Here is a 16,454-nt window from a genome sequence, read left to right on the forward strand (position 1 = left end):
TCCCGCTTCTCGCCGGGTCTCACCCCCTCCTGAAGAGCTGCTCTGCTCGCGTCCTGCTCTAGACAGCCCCTTGTTTTGATTTTATAACTCATTCCAGTCGGAGTTCCCAGCCAGGACTCAGCAGCCCCCTTGCAAGGATATGTGCCTCCTCCTTCCCCGCAGCCACAGCCACAGGCCGCATAAATCCAGGTGCAACCAGGTCCAGAGGCACAAGCGCTATAAATATCCCAGGCCCTGAGAGGAGCTCGCAGGCAGCCCCTCCCCGCCGCCCGCCCAGAGCCCAGCACTTCCGGCGCAGCGCCGCAGGCTGGTCTCTCCGGGGAGGGACGGGCGGCTTCTGCAGTATCTGAGGCCAGCTTCCCTTTCATCTCCTGAGAGTCCCTGAAGGCTAAAAGTAAGAGTTCGGACCCACCTTAACTCTGAAAGTAATGCCCCACCTCCCTCCCTCTCCTTGGTATTTTCAGAAGACCTCCAGGCGACAACCCCCCCCCATGAGAGTCTTTAAGAAATGTATACCAAGTGTAGTGGTCTACACCTGTAAGCCCAGCCCTCTGAGAGGCTGAGGCAGGAAGGTCACAAGTTCGAGCCCAGCCAGAGCAGTTTAGCGATTCAGCAAAACCTTGTCTCAAATTTTTTAAAAGAGCCGCAGGATGTAGCTCAGGGTGGCTACATCTGGGTTCAAGGGCCATTACAGTAAATCCCCAATTTAGGAATTCCCTTACAGGAAGTTCATAAGTCAGATTCATTCATGAGTCTAACAAAGTGAGTCTGTGAAACAAGTATACAATGGATATTGCTTCCTGGCAGTTCCTTCCACATCACCACTGCGCTTCCTCTTGCTTCCGGACATCCTGGGCCTAGATTGAGCATGCTGTATACTATCACACTGGAGAGTCGCCGCCCAGCAGCACCCCTGTGACAATGTCCAGCAAACATTCAAGCTACATCCACGGTTTGTTCACATCCGGGAATGTGGATAAGGCAAAGTCCGTTCCCATCTGTGAGCTTGCAACTAGATGTTTACAGGTGGGGCCTTACTGCACCTAAAAAGGAAAAAGAAAATGCAGAGCTGTCCTCTGAAATGAGTGAAGGATGCTGCCTTTGGTTAAAAGGCAACAACCTAAATCCGATTTCACAATTTAAATTTTGATTCTAAATTTTTTTTATAGCACTTTTTGTTTGACAGGGAGAAAAAGAAAACTAACCAGAAAACTAACCAGCACAGTAGACCCAATGGAGGGGAAGGAAGACGCGGAAAGTATATGCAAAGCGGGGAGCTAATCAACCAGAAAGAAAGTTGCTCTCTGTGGGGTCTGGTGCCCAGGAGCCCTGTGGACTTCCAGACATGAGTCCGCTCGGCCTGGGGCTTGCTGAAGTGCAATTCCTTTAAGAGGAAACTGTTGGTCAGGGAGAGATTCCACTGAGACAAAAGATGAACTAAGTCCCTTTACCTGAGGCCAACAGACTCAGACAAGATTTCTCTCTAGGGGGCTGGGGATTTAGCTCAGCGGCAAAAGCGCCTGCCTGGCAAGCGCAAGGTCATGAGTTCGGTTCCTGGTACCGGAGAAAAACCAAAAAAACAAAAACAAACAAAAGATTTCTCTCTAGGATATTCAAAGACATGATGGCTCGGGGAAAGTGCAGAAAGAATAAAGTAGGTTTGAGATGGATGAACCAGATCTGAACCACCCATGTTCAAATGTGGCTGTAAAACTAAGCTTCCTCTAGATAAGTAAATCCCTATTTAAAATGTAGTGGCTAAGTCTTCTAAAAATAAAGTTACAGCTCTTTTCCAATGTAGAAGCTTACTGTGTAAACACTGCCAGTCTCACTGAATTCTTCTTAGAAGGTACTATCATTACCCCATTTTACAGATTCTTAAACTGAGGTCAGAGAGGCTAATTAACTTAGCTATGGATACCAAGCAAGTAGAGGAGAGATTTGAATCCAGGGATCTGATTCCAGAGGTCAGGCGTTGAACCTAGCGGTGTGTCTTAATTACTTCTCTCATTGCTGAGACACAATATCCGACACCCACAATTTAACTGAGGAAAGGTTTACTATGGCTCACAGTTTGTAGACTCACAGTTTGTAGTCCAGAGTGGACTGGCTCCAAGACGGGGCAACAAAGCTAAAAGGTATGGGCAGACGAGGCTTGCTTCATGACATGACAGCAGGAAGCACGGAGAGATCAAGAGAGGAAGAAGCAAAGTGCGCCCTTCCAGGCCATGCCCCCAGTAACCCACCTTCTTCAACCAGGCTTCAACTCCCAGTGTCACATTTAGCAATACCCTTTTTTTTCCATGAAATAAAAAAGAAAATACATTTAGCAATAAGCCCATCAGTGTATCAATCCACTGTTGAATGTCACCCACCCACAATCCAATCACCTCCCCAAAGTCCCCCCAGTGAATACATACGGCCTGGGGGGACATCTACATACAAACCATAACATTCTGTCCCTGGTCTCCAAAAGACTCATACGCATTCCTATACAGAATATATTTAGTCCATCTCTTAAGAGTTTCCAAAGCCCTAACAGCTTCACCATTGCTGAAAAGTCCAAGTCCAAATGATATAGGAGTAGAGTGTGGCAAAACTGGCTGTGGAAATAAACGGGACCTGTCAATTACAAAATCTCAGGACAGCACCAGTAATTCCCAGGACCTTCTCACAGGCTCCCAGGAGGTATGGATGACACAGGAGACAGATGCAATGAGGAGCCTGCTCTCATGACTCTTCACTATAGCTCACTTTGTGTCTCCCAGACAGAGGGTATACTTTTATCTTTGCCCTTTTTATCCTTCTTGTTCTTCTTCGGTCCAAGTTTGCTCTCCAGAGCCAGTTTTTTCTCTTGCCTCTTTACCCCTCACTTTTCAAATAAACTTTTGGCATTGTTTTTGGCTTGTCTCATACAGTTCTTTGTTCAAGGTGAGGAGGATCTGGAATATGTTTAATTGGGGAACCGTTTCTAAAGGAACTGCTCAATAACACACAGTCTCCTCTGAGATTTAAGGCAAACTGTTAGCTGCAAACCACTGTAAAAATGAAAAGAAAGCTAAACACTTCCAACATTCAACAGCACAAGATAAACATCTCCATTCCAAAAGGGAGAAGTTGGGGGGATAGAAAAGAATGAGATCAAAGCAAGACTGAATCCAGGAAGGCAAACATTAAATCCTGTAGAGCCATGTCCAACATCCAGGACAGTCTGTGGCAAGATATGAACTCTAAACCACAACATCAGTTCCACCTCTGTAGCACTGCTGCTAGCTGTAAGCCACATGGTTTTGCTCTGAGGCCAGATTTGCTCATTAATTGCAGCTCTTCTCAGGTGTTCCACATTCCTAGCTTCTCCAGCTTTCTGGTGTCTCTATTGTACTTTCAGCTTCACACACTGCCCTCCCAGGCCTTCTTCTGCAATCTGGCGTGGAAGCCTCCCTGGCCCCACAACTCCTGCATACTGCATGTATGTAAAACCAGCGCCATGTGGATGATGCCAAGGCCTGCCACCAGCTTAAGCAGTAACTGAGCTCTTTTGCATCTTTCTGGGAGTTGCAGAGGCCTGTGAGTGCCTGGATGGCTAAGCATAGTGAACTGAATCCTGGGGAATCAATTCCCATTTTCTAGGCAGCCGCCATTCTGAGGCTTTCTTCTCAAAGCAAGATCATTCACTGTGGACTCCTCCCATGTTCTTAAGGAATGCTTTGTATCGTCCAGATCCAAAGAACTGGTTTCTTTTTAACGCTAATTTTTAGCAACCAAACTCTCCCCTACTCCACCTTACAGGCCCCATCTTTCCTGGAGTTGCCTTTCAGGCCCAAACTCAAACTTTTAAAATCATTCAGCTGTGCCGTTTGCCCCTGTCAACATAGATCTGACTAAAAGCCCCCCAACAACACCTGTGCCACAGCCTCACTACTAGGCTGCCTTGAAATTTCTTCTACCAGATTAATTAGTCCACCACCCTTGCACTCAATCTCCAGAAAAGGCTCAGGAAATGAGCAAAATGCAAGTAAATTTTCTGCCAGAGCACAACACACATGGCCTGAAGTCCCACCATCAATGGAGCCCTTCCTCCCAACTGAAGCCTCCTGAGCCTGCTCTTTCCTGCTGCATTACTGTCAACAGTCTGGTTTTCTGAGCTCTGACAAGAATCTCCCATCAAACTTGGCTCACAGCATTCCAGAGTTGCCTCTCAGACAGCATCTCCAAGCTTCTCAAACCCCTCCTAAGAACGAGATCCAAAGCCTTCTGAACCATGGTCAGGCACAGTCACAGAAACAACCCCACTCTCAGTACCAAAATCTTAGTTACCAAAATCTTAAGTAACTACTTAGTTACTTAATTTAAAGGAAGAAAGGTTATTATGGCTCACAGTTTGTAGAGATTTCTATCCATAGTCAGCTGGCAACCCACGAGGGCAGCATAGCAGAAGGGCATGGCAGAAAAGGCTTGTGTTGTAGTTGGGGTGTTTGCAAGGGGAGCAATACAGTACAGGACACATATTTTATAAGATTATTTTGTATTAGCCACCCATAAAATCATGCACAAAGAGTGCAGGAAATCTGTCCACACACTAATGACCAAAGAATCTAGCGGAGGGCCTGGATCCCACAGGATGTCCTGCATGAGTCCAGCTGAAGACCTAGAGCCCATCACAATGTCCCCCATGGGTCCAAGTGGAGGTCAAGAGCCCACGACAACATCTCATGTAGGCCTGTGTCAAAAATCTGCGCTGGGAAGCCCTAAAGGTCAGTGATGGAAGCTGGAAGGTCTGTGCCAGGGAAGAAGAATCTGTGCTAGCAGGCTGAGGGATCTAAACTGGAGCATGGAAGCAACACTCAAAGTAAGAACCAGAGCTCCTCCGAAAAGTACCATAGCCATCCTCAGCGACAGTGAGGTCCTGAGCTCCTCCAGCAATGAGAACAGCTGAGTTCCCATCAGGAAAGCAACGTAACAAGCTTCTCCAGGAGACAGAGCATGCATCATCGTCCCCTCCGGAGCCAGGAAGTGATGCTCAAAGTGAGGACCAGAGCTCCCCCAAAGTGAGCTGAAGCCATTCTCAGCAACAGTAAGGCCCTGAGCTCCTTTGAGAAAGAGAACAGCCAAGTTCATCAGGAAAGCCAGCATGACAAGCTCCTCCAAAATAATCAACAGCTTCCCAACAGCTTCTAAACTTCTTCCTCTCAGTTCTGCCTCTTATGTAAAAATCCTCAGGTGGACCTCCCACACCCAACACCACGCTGACTCAGTTCAGCTGGGTGTTCCGAGCTGACCACCAGTTGTCGATGCACCGCAGCTTCCTTACGGCACGCCAACAGGAAGCAGCGAGATCAAGGGAAAAGGAAAGGAGATACGCCCTTCCGGGCTGTGCCGCCTCTTCACACCAGTCTTCATGTCCCCACATCACACTTAGCTACAAACTCACCAATGGACTAATCCACCGATGAATATCATGTCCCATGACACAATAGCCCCCCAAAGCTACACCTATGATCACATGTGGCTTTTGGGGGCATCTAGATACAAACCATAACACTGTGGAATGATGAACTCCACTGCCTCTGAGGTGGAAATGAATCCACCCGCAGGCTTTCGCTTCCTCTCACCATGAGGAAGACCTTCCCGTTACACTCCCCTGCCTCTAACAAACCTGAGCAAGCGCCTCCTCACTGAACCTGATGGCTTTCCTGAGTGACCCAGGCAACCTGCTCCATGCCCCAGTGCAAAGAATAAGAAACTGGCCATAGAAGCAGGGTTCCCAGTGGACTGATGCAAGCCACCAAGGCCAGGGTCAGTGCCAGGCCACCGCTTCTGGTGTGCTTTCAGACCACAGGGCAGCCCAGATGGTGTTTTGGCTAAAAATCAATTAAAAAAAAAACACTGCGCTAAACACAGAATGAAATATAGGCTTAAATATATATAAGTCACTGATAGCCCACCTTGGTCCATGGGTCAAGGGAACCCAAAAGTATATGTTAACCATGTCTCGTGGTTTTTAAATGTCAAATCAATTACCAAAAATTTAAAATTATAAGATTGCATCAAAACATCTGGATTTTTAGAAATTTCTTCCCCAGATCTGAAGGTCTGGCCACACTGACATGGGCGTTGTGGTCTAGCACAGTCCTGCCAGCCCTTCTGGTCTCTTCCTCCCACTCTACCTGTTTCAGTAACATGCAAAGATTCACTAATGTGATCACTGCTGAACCCAACCAGTCACATCCGAGTATGAAAATCTTTTCCTGATCGCTGATAAAGGAAGACAAATTGAGATCAGTTAAAGAGAGAAAGCACAGCTCCTTAGACAAGGGGTCGGGCCAACCTAGTGCAAAGCAGAGAAGATTTCTAGGGTTCTAGAAAACTGTAAGAGGAGGAATTGGTGTTCTGGTGGCTGTCAGGAAACTAGAGTATAACAGAAATGTCACCTGCTTCCCAAGAGCTCACTTTCTCATTTAACTCAGCAAACACCAAGCTTTCCTGAGCACCCTGGCCCCTGGAAGTGCCTGGGGTAATCTATCGAAGCAGACCTGGAGGGGATTAGACAGCTGCTGACTCAGGCTGTGAGCGAGCCCAGAGGAATGGGCCTGGCTCTGGACCTGGACAGACCTGAGCCCAGAGAGGAGCTGAATGAAGGTGAGGCCCAAGTGTTTAACGGGGGTCTGGGCAACCAGGAATTGAAGCATAGTTTCACCCCCAAAGATGGTGAGCCTCTGCGTTCTCCAAAACACAGGCCATAGGAGCAGAAATCCCCCTTCCTCCAATCTGAGGGCTCTTTGTGCAGAAGGATCTTGTGCAGGCACAGAGGGGCCGAGAGGAAAGGCTTTGTATGACCTGTGGGATTGGATAAGCAGGGTCTTCAGAGGCCCTTTCAGCTACGCCTTGGGGCTACCTCAACCTTTCCTAAATGCCTGGAGGGCTTCAGCTCAGTCAGTGTCTGAACGCAGACCTTTCTGTCAGCGGCCCACGTGACAAGTGTGTCAGTAGAACCCCGGATATGTACCTTGGGGCAGGGAGAAGGGTAGATGTGATGAAGTACTTTCAGGGCCTTTAGGGCAACAGGAAGTTCAGTCCTGAGAAGAAAATCTATCTGATCTCTTTTAAGCAGGCGGATAACCCGGCAGAGTCGGAATGATCAGAACTGCCTTGGTGAAAAGTGACAAATTGGAGAGCAAGAGAGGACGTAGAAAAGCCCCTGAAGAGATTTTCCAGGCTAGGTCAGGGCAAACTCTGTTCAGGGAGCCCCCCAACCCCCAGCATCAAGAAACCCCTCCTGAACTCGGACACTCAAGGCCTCACCGCATCCTTGACTTTGCGCACAAAGGGACTAATCTCACGGTGTCCCTGCCTCTGCTATGCCGGTCCTAAACTCACCCAGCTCCCAGCTCACCTCATCTCCCAGGAGACTCTGTCTTTTCCATATTCTTTGGCCCTCTCCTCCTTCCCAGTCCTGCAACTCTTCCTCCATGCATGTGGAGTTTGTAATCCGTAGCTAGCAGAATCGTCTTGATCCTCAACCACTTCTCTGAGCAGCTCCTTCCCTTCTTCCCTTGGGGATACCAGGCTTCCCTTGAACGCACTACTTTCCCCACAGCCTTCTCAAACAGGGGCCATTTTTCTCTCGTAGTCCTGTTACTAGACCTAGAGATGAGACAGGTATCTTTCTTACTCCTTGCTGTCACTTTCAGAAGTATCTCCCCATTTCTCCTTAAACCCTTGCTCCCCACGTTGGATCTCATGTCATCAGATTATAGAAATCACTGCTGTCTTCTTCTGACCACTTTTCCACTATATTGGATCCTAATATTCTCTCTCTCCCTCCCTCCCTCTCTTCTCTCTTTTCTCTCCCCCTCTCTCCCTCCCTCCTCTCTCTCTCTCTGTCCTTTCTCTCCTCTCCTGTCTTATTCTGACTGTTTCAATACACATGTACATGAGCCTTCCCACACACAAACTTCCCAGCCTTTTAAACTCCTGTCTTCCAGTGATCTTTTGTTCCTCTCAGAATATACCTGGGATTATCTACAAACGCAACTTCATATCTCAATTCTTATAACCCACACTGCCCACAACCTTCTGTCTTTCCATTTCACCTGACTGCAGTCACCCTTTGACTGCATCGGAACCTTCAATCTATCGTCCCTACCACCTGCCACTGCTCCCCATCCCTCTGATGCTCGCATTCCCCTCCTGATCCAGTGTAAATTTTCCAGTCATTCATTAGGTAAACCCTGCCCCTCTGCACACCAACTCGTTGCCTCTCCTTTCCTTTGTCCTGCCCGCCTGGGATGACTGCAGACTTAGTCACATCCACTCTGCCCACTCCATACTCCACAGCTGCGGTTGAACGTGGCCAAGGAAAAACGCAGAGCCACGCTGCTTGCCCTCACTTTGAGTGCATGGCGACGGAACTCCAGCAGACCCCTGATGCTGCACCACTGGCACATTTCCCTGCACACACTCACCTCTGGCCCGGGATGATGGCTTCAGGTCATTCTCCCAGCCCCTCACCTTCCTCCCACTGTCTTCTCACCTCACAACTGCACACACAGATGTCTCCGCTGTGCTTTCTACCCCGTCCTTCCCACCTACTCGAGCATATTCCTTTGGCAATTCTTCCTTTCCTCCCCTATAACAAACTCTCACTCTCAAATGGATCATTGCCACCAGCACACAGGCATGCCATTATTTCTCACATCTTAAAAGCAACAAAGCCTTCTAATGACTGTACTTCCCCTGCCCTGTTTGTTCCCTCCCTCTTGGGAGCAAGCTCCTCAGTGCAGTCCTTACTGCTTGCTAAGTACGGCTCCAATGCTCCAGTTCCCTCTTAAACCAGCCCCAGATCAGAGGCGTATCCCTATCACTCCACAGCAACTGTTCTTGCCAAAGTCACCAAGACTTTCACACTGCTGAATTTAAAGGCTGACTCTAAGTTCTCATCTTATTGCGGAAGAACATCTGATATAACTAATCACAGCCTCCTTGGAGGTTTCTCCACAGATGATCACCTCGGGACACCTTACTCTCTCTGTTTCCCTCCTGCCTCGCAGCTCCAAGACTTGGAGGCTTTGCCTGATTTCTTTCCTTTGCCCTGACCCTTAAATGTTGAAGTGCGCAGGGCTCAGACCTCAACCCCCTACTGTCCTTTATCCATCATCTCCCTCTTTTGAGGACCTCGTTCAAATGCGTGATTTTAAATACCATCAATATCCCCATGACCCCCGCATTTATCTCTCAAACTCTAGACTTCTTCCCTGAATTCTAGGCCCTTTCATAGTCCATATCTCTAAACTCTAGATGTCTAAAACTGAACTCTTTGGGCTGGGGATTTAGCTCAGCGGCACAGCACCTGCCTGGCAAGCGCAAGGTCGTGAGTTCAGTTCCTGGTACCGGAAAAAAAACAAATAAATAAATAAATAAAACTGAACTCTTGATTTACTCCCCCAAACTTGACCTACCAACAGCCCTTCCATTACAAGTGATGGCAACTCTGTTCTTCCAGTTGTTCTGACCAAAAACCTCCAAGTCACCCCTGACCCCTGCTGTCTCACGCACACGTCAGATCTGGCAGGAACTAACACTACCCTCAGAATACACCCAGAAGCCATCCGCTTCCTACCTTCCTCATTGCCACCACCTAATGGAAGCCACCATCTAGGCAAAGCCACTATCTACTGTTGCCCTCAACACTGTAGCCACAGTGATGCTTTTTAAATTCATCTTAGATCATATCGTTCCTTCTCTAGAACCCTTCTGGAGCCCAGGCTTCCCTTTCCAGCAGGGATCGCAGTCTCAAAGGCAGCTGCCGGCATAGCCTTTCTCCAGAGACGTCAATATTACGTAAGGAGCCTTTGCACTCAGCATGAATCAAGTGCGGTGAGGAATGGAGGGGGCGGTCCCCACGCTGCCAGTGTAGAAACGCTGTGTTGTACTTTGAGAACCCCGCACAGCTCTGGGGTAGGACAAGCCCCACATTGCTATGGACTGCCTGCTTCTGCGGTGCGCTCCTGCTGAGGGTGACTGGAACCGAAGTCCAGCAGACTGGGGCCACGCGTCTCTACCTGGCACAAGGACGTGTTCCAGAGGCTCCATCAAAGACAATGGCTTCCTCACACTCCCAAATCTCAGCCCCTTCCCCCATGCCTACCCTCCTCCACTCAACACATGTACACTGGGTTTTTTGGGGTGTTTCTCGTTTGGTTTGGTTTGGTCTTTGGTTTTGTTGTTGTTGTTGTTTTTGTCTTTGTTTTTCTTCCAGTACAGGGAATCGAACTCACGACCTTGCACTTACCAAGCAGGCACTGTGCCGCTGAGCTAAATCCCCAGCCCCTGGTCTTTGGTTTTTGAGACAGGGTCTCACTATGTGTCCTAGACTGGTCTTGAACTCACTATTGTAGCCCAGGCTGGCTTTGAACTCACAGCAGTCCTCCTGTTTTGGCCTCCCGAGTGCTGGCATTACAGGCGTGTGTCACCACACACAGTTCACACACTGGCTCTTGTTGCCTTTCCCATCTCCTTTAAATTTCAAACACAACTCCTGACCTGCCTCTGGCTCCTTGCAAGTCTCCACTCTTTCTAAATATTATCCTGATCAGCCCGGAAGTAGACAAGCTGGCCTGGAATCTTTCCGAGGCATGGTAAAGTGGAGAAATTATTTGACTCTCTGACTCTCCTCCCTATCTTTTTTTAGCTCCCAGAAGGAAGTTTTGATATCTACATCCATCAGTATTTTCTTCCTCGGGGGTGCGGGGAGTGACATGGGGAGACGGGAATGAGAAGAATCAGGACAAGTCTGGGAAAGGAAGGAAGCAGAGGCTATTTTGATCTGTTCTTTGAACTCTTCACAGATGCCTGCATTGGACAGTGACCAGGTAATCATGAATCCTGGGGACATTCTTATGTTATCCCAGCGCCTAATCCGAAAAGAAAGCTAAGCACAGCCAAGAAGAAGGTAAAGCACAAAGTCGGAACAGAGATGACTCTCTGGGCCTCTAGACCTGGCTTAAAGAATTCAAACACAGGCAAGAGCTGGGGGAAGGGAGAAAACATGGAATTATACTTGGGAAGATTTTTTTTCCTTCACACAAGAATCATCAGAAAATGGTAATGAAAGCGAAATGGTAAATCAAAACATAACTCATGTATGGGGCACATGGGCAGAGGGCCAAATAGAACTATGACCTTAATTCTACAGATTTCTCCCGTTGTACTGTGAGTGTTTCACCAAGAAAAAAAAAATGAATTACATTCCAGCTGGGGGACTGGAGATATAACTCAGCGGCACAGTGCCTGCCTAGCAAGCACAAGGTCCTGAGTTCGATTCCTGGTACCCACCCTCAAAAAAAAAACAATAAATTCCAGCTGGGTTTGGGCTTTTGTTTTTTGGTGGTAGTGGAGATGTTAATTTAAAACCAGAACTTCAGTGCTTTAGCTATCTATACAGTATTTCCCTTCCCAATATTGAGAAGGGGAAACTGGATTTCCCAAGCATCTTTTACCACAGAACACTTTTTTATCATGGAACATGTCTTGATTTTTGAGCTGAAAAACAACAACACATTGGGAATATAAAGTTGTGGAAGATGGGCCTCAGGGTAGAATGGAAAATGGACAGAAAAGAGCCTGGATTTAGGCAATATAATTAGATGAACGACGGGGTGGGTATGGACTACACTGGAGCAGAGAATGAAGGACAAAATACTGACTGAGGGCAGGGTCTTCTGTTGGACTGAACAGAGGTCTGAGTTCTACGACCAAGTAGGAGTTGGAATGAGCATCCACCAGGATTTTGATGGCAAGACACAGAAATCAACTTGAACCAGCTAGAGCAAAAGGAGGATTTCTTTGGTCTGTCCCAAAACAGACCTGACCATGAGCATCCCCACTCCCATCCCAAAATTACATTACAGGGGTGCAGAACTGAACCCAGGCAGAGCCTAATGCACTCTAGAAAAGTGGCACTCTGCCACTGAGCTATGTCCCCAGTGCAAGGGAGAATGGTTTTATGGAAAGAAAGATGCTTCACAAAAGGCTGGATCCACGCACTGAAAATCTGACCCACAAAATTTGCTGTCTGATCTTAACATCTCTGCGTGCCTCCTTCATAATCTGTCCTTTTCTCTCCTCTATCTCACCCTCTCTCCTCTGCGCTGTGTCCCCCCCATTTTCCTCTTTCCTTCCTCTCTGCTCCCCTCAAGCCTCCCTTCCTCTCTGCCACCCTCAGTTTTTGTGAAGAAACACGGCTTCCCCAAAGCTCTCAAATTTGCATATCCCACTAAATTTACACATTCTAGTGCTAGCCACGTAAGGAACTAATTCTCCATCTCTCCTTCTGAGTTTCAGATTTTTGGGAAAAGAATCTTATGCACTCAAGTTGAGACCCACTCAGTTATGACCAGGAAGGTAGGTTTTATAATATAAGCAAGGTTATGGCAGGCTTGCCTGTGAATTTGTGGAGGAGGGAATACTTACAAGGAGGACACGGTGTCTGCTATGAAGCAACCCTGTGACCCTGTATTGAGAGTATGCTTCTGGAAGAACTGAGCGCAGCAGATTACTGATGTATGCATAGATGACTAAGAAGCCTTAAAGCAACTTTACTGAAGAGTTTGTATCCTCGCCATTTCCCAAATGTTTTTAGTTCCTAAGTCCTCAAAGAATCTGTGAGTAAAGGAAGTAGGGTTCTATAGTGATTGAGAGATATACTCTGAGATTAAATTGCCTGTATAGTCACATGTCCCTTAATGGTGAGACACCTTCTGAAATGTGTCGTTAGACAGTTTCATCACTAGATGAGCATCATAGCATGTACTTACACAAACCTAGATGGTACAGATCAATCATTCCATGTGGTTTCTGTGTGTTTGTGTGTGGTGTGTTGGGTTATTTGTTTGTTGTTATTTTGTTGTTTGGGGTTTTTTTAGTGGGATTGAACCCAAGACCTTTGCACTGTGGTATATTCCCAGCCTTTAAAAAATTTTTTATTGTGATACAGGGTCTTGCTAAGTCACTGAGTTGCCCAGGCTAGGCTTGAACCTGTGATCTTCCTGCCTCAGTCTCCCAGAGTGCTGGGATTACATGCACGCATCACCATGCCCGGCTTCAACATGACTTCTTCATGCAATCAAGGAGTTCAGTAAACACCACACGTATGAGGCTGCTGTCAAGAAAATACAGCATTGGGGCTGGGGATTTAGCTCAGCAGCATAGCGCCTGCCTGGCAAGCACAAGGTTGTGAGTTCGGTTCCCAGTACCGGAAAAAAAAAACAAAAGAAAAGAAAAGAAAGCATACTATTTCCTGTATTTTTTTAATAAGTAATTGTACACTCTGAAATAACCACTAAAATGGTATACTAAGCACATAAACCAGTATTCAGCATTGCAGACAATGGTACATCTCACGCTTTTACATTTCTGGTAGCATAAAAGGTTTGTTTACACAGGCATCACCACAAACATACGAGACACGCATCGTGCGGTGATACGATAAAGTCTACAACATCACTAAGTGATGGGAATTTTTCAGCTCTAATGTAATCTGAGGCCAATCTCATACGTGTGACCTGTCACTGTCTAAAACATAATTGTAGAGTCTATGACTGTATTTTAGATTTGAAGATGTGGGCACATTGGAAAACCTGCCTGAGAGTCAGGCTCCCCACCTATCCTATCAGTAATATGAGGATTAAATAAGATGTGTGCATTACTTACACAATGTACCCTGAAAGTTAGCAACAGAATTTTGTAATGAAAATTAACACATGGTTTTGAAATTTATATCAGCAGGTCCAATAATCTTTACTGGTCAAAAACAAATAGATGAGTGGGCATAAAGGCAAGTGGTCAGCTTGGTTTCCTGGCTGTCCCTCTGAACATGGTCTCTGAAATAGGACGTTTCAGTAGAAAAACAAGCCATAAAGATCTTGTGGCGCCAATGAGATTTTAGGGCTCATGGGTCATTTGGGCCAGTCACACTCCCTTTTGTTCCTAATTTAATATCTACCTACCTATTAAATGGCCATGATTTGGAGGAGAGAGGATAAGAAGAGGAATTGCTTTCAGCTGTCCCTTGTCTTTAAATAACCAGGGCTACAAAACTCTTTAAACACAAGAAGACCATGTGTAAAACATTAGTTAATTTCAGATATAAATCTCATCTTTGACCAGTCCAGAGCTAATCAATATGCTTTTCTATTCTCTTTGAACTTTGAGTTTTCTGGCAACAACAAAAATCCCAAGCCCCATCCAAAACCATAGCCCAGACAGCCCCGCTTCGATACTGCCCTCCCTCCTGTCACATATTGTTGACAGAACTCCTCATGTTACCACATTCATTCCAGTGGTGATTTAAATTCTTCTGAAAAAAAAAAAAAAATGGGCTTGAACGACAGAAAATTGCTCTTGTAATCACTTAATAAGGACTCCTAGGCAGGAATGCGGAGCTATGAATATGGATTGACTTTTAGCCTTGATAGATGACTTTGCTTAGCTGTTTTTATTGAAAACCGTGATGATCTAATTTAAATAGCAAAGTAAACTGTAAATGGAGAAGGAAAATTACCCATAATAAGAATTTCAAAGGAAATATAGACTGGCCTGCTTTAAGCTCCGGAGCACTTTGTCACATTACAAATTCACGTATATGTGAAATGTATTTGTTTTACTGGGTCAGTTCCAGAGTAAAATTAAGTTACTCTCTTCATTTCCCAAAAAAATCGAGGAGCTGATTTGGAAAAAATCATACAATTTGATTTACAAAGCAGAGAATGAAGTAAGCAATGAGTGCAAAAGATGGGCCCAGCCACTGCAGCCAGAGTCACCGGGAAAATTCATGTCCCAACACTGCCCTGCAAGGGCTGGGGATATAGCTCAGTGGCATAAGCTCCTGCCTGGCAAGCGCAAGGCCCTGAGCTAGATTCCCGGTAACAACAACAACAAAAAAAGATGGCCAACATTGCCCTGCAAGTCACCCCAACAGATTTTCCTGTAACCCTAAGCCATTGGAAGCAACTGCTGCTGCTCCCAGTGCTCTCTTTGCCTCAAAAAGAGGAAGATTTGGGACATGCAGCCTAATCCTCTATTTAGAGGAGAAGTCAGCCCATTTGTCATAAGAGCAAAGAACATCATCTAAGAAGTATACTGGTGAACATTAGGGTTCCACACCTCAGCATCATAAAGCTTTTGAAAATGAAGCAAGCCCTCGCAGAGGTCATCAGATACAACGGTAATAAGGTGGCTTAATAGGGTTAAGTGAATACAGCTCACAGAACCATGCTATTACAAATTCTTTCCAGAAAAGCTAAGAAAAATCCAGCCAACAATACTTCTTAAGCATTCTGATCTATGCCCAGCAGGCAAATCCTTCCCCATTCCACATATATGTGTAAACATTTATATAAAGTAGGAGGTCAGAACTTGGAGCGTGTAACCCAGGGCAAGGCTAGCACAGTGTTCCTGGTTTTGACTTGAATGACCTTGCTGTGAGAGTCACTGCTGTGTCACAGTGTCCCTGGGATGAAAGGACTTTGAAGGGTCACTCGCCTTGCGACTCCACTAGCAGCATGGGCACGAATGGGCAGAAGCCAGTTAAAAATGCAGAATGCGAGGTCTGCCTCACTCTTCCTGACTCCTAGTCTGCATTGATGGGATCTCTAGGTAAGTCGTGTGCACACTGAAGATTAAAAAATACGCCACACGAAGTCACTCCCCTGCCTCTGAACAAAACTGAACACAACAGATGGACCAGTCAGTCTCCTTCAGGCCATGTCAGATCCTTTACAGAGTTGCAGAGAAGAAAAGGGAAATACACTTATTTAAGGGCATCTTGTCCAATTTAACAAAGCTAACAACTTTTCCAGTACATTCGAATACCTATTCTTAGTAGCCCTGCTGATAGGTCAAAGGAAAGAGAAGCAGAAAACGGAATGGGTTCAAATAACAAACGAATAAAGTAAGAGCAGTACAGCAGCTGAATCTATGAGAGATGGGAGGAGTAATTTCACCAAATTATCAGATCCAAAATTATCTCTGCACTGTGGTTAATTTATTGCTCTGGAAGCTTAAAGGCTGGAGTCTCTTGTTGTATTTCATTTCAGATTAGTAGTTTTTGTCTACTGCTTCCCTGTGGCTTAAACTGAACGCCCTGGAATTGCTAAAATGAAATTATTAGATGATTTGTATGCCTATTCTGTAGTTCTTGTAAGTTTCATATTTGTAACAGGTCTGGAATCTGAGCAATAGAAAACTCTGCAGGTTAATGACAGATCAACCTGTAAGATAAATGCTGAAGATTTACAGTAATTATCTATGTGTGCCCCAGGGGTCTTAAACTTAGCTGTACACCAGAATAACCTGGGTGATATTTCCAAATACTGCTTCTTTGAGGTATAATTGACATATAATATATATGTCATATATATATTTATTTCATCATACAATTGAATGAGTTTTGACAT

This window comes from Chinchilla lanigera, unplaced genomic scaffold, assembly GCF_000276665.1.
Source record: "Chinchilla lanigera isolate Chin_1 unplaced genomic scaffold, ChiLan1.0 scaffold00040, whole genome shotgun sequence".
Classification (NCBI taxonomy): domain Eukaryota; kingdom Metazoa; phylum Chordata; class Mammalia; order Rodentia; family Chinchillidae; genus Chinchilla; species Chinchilla lanigera.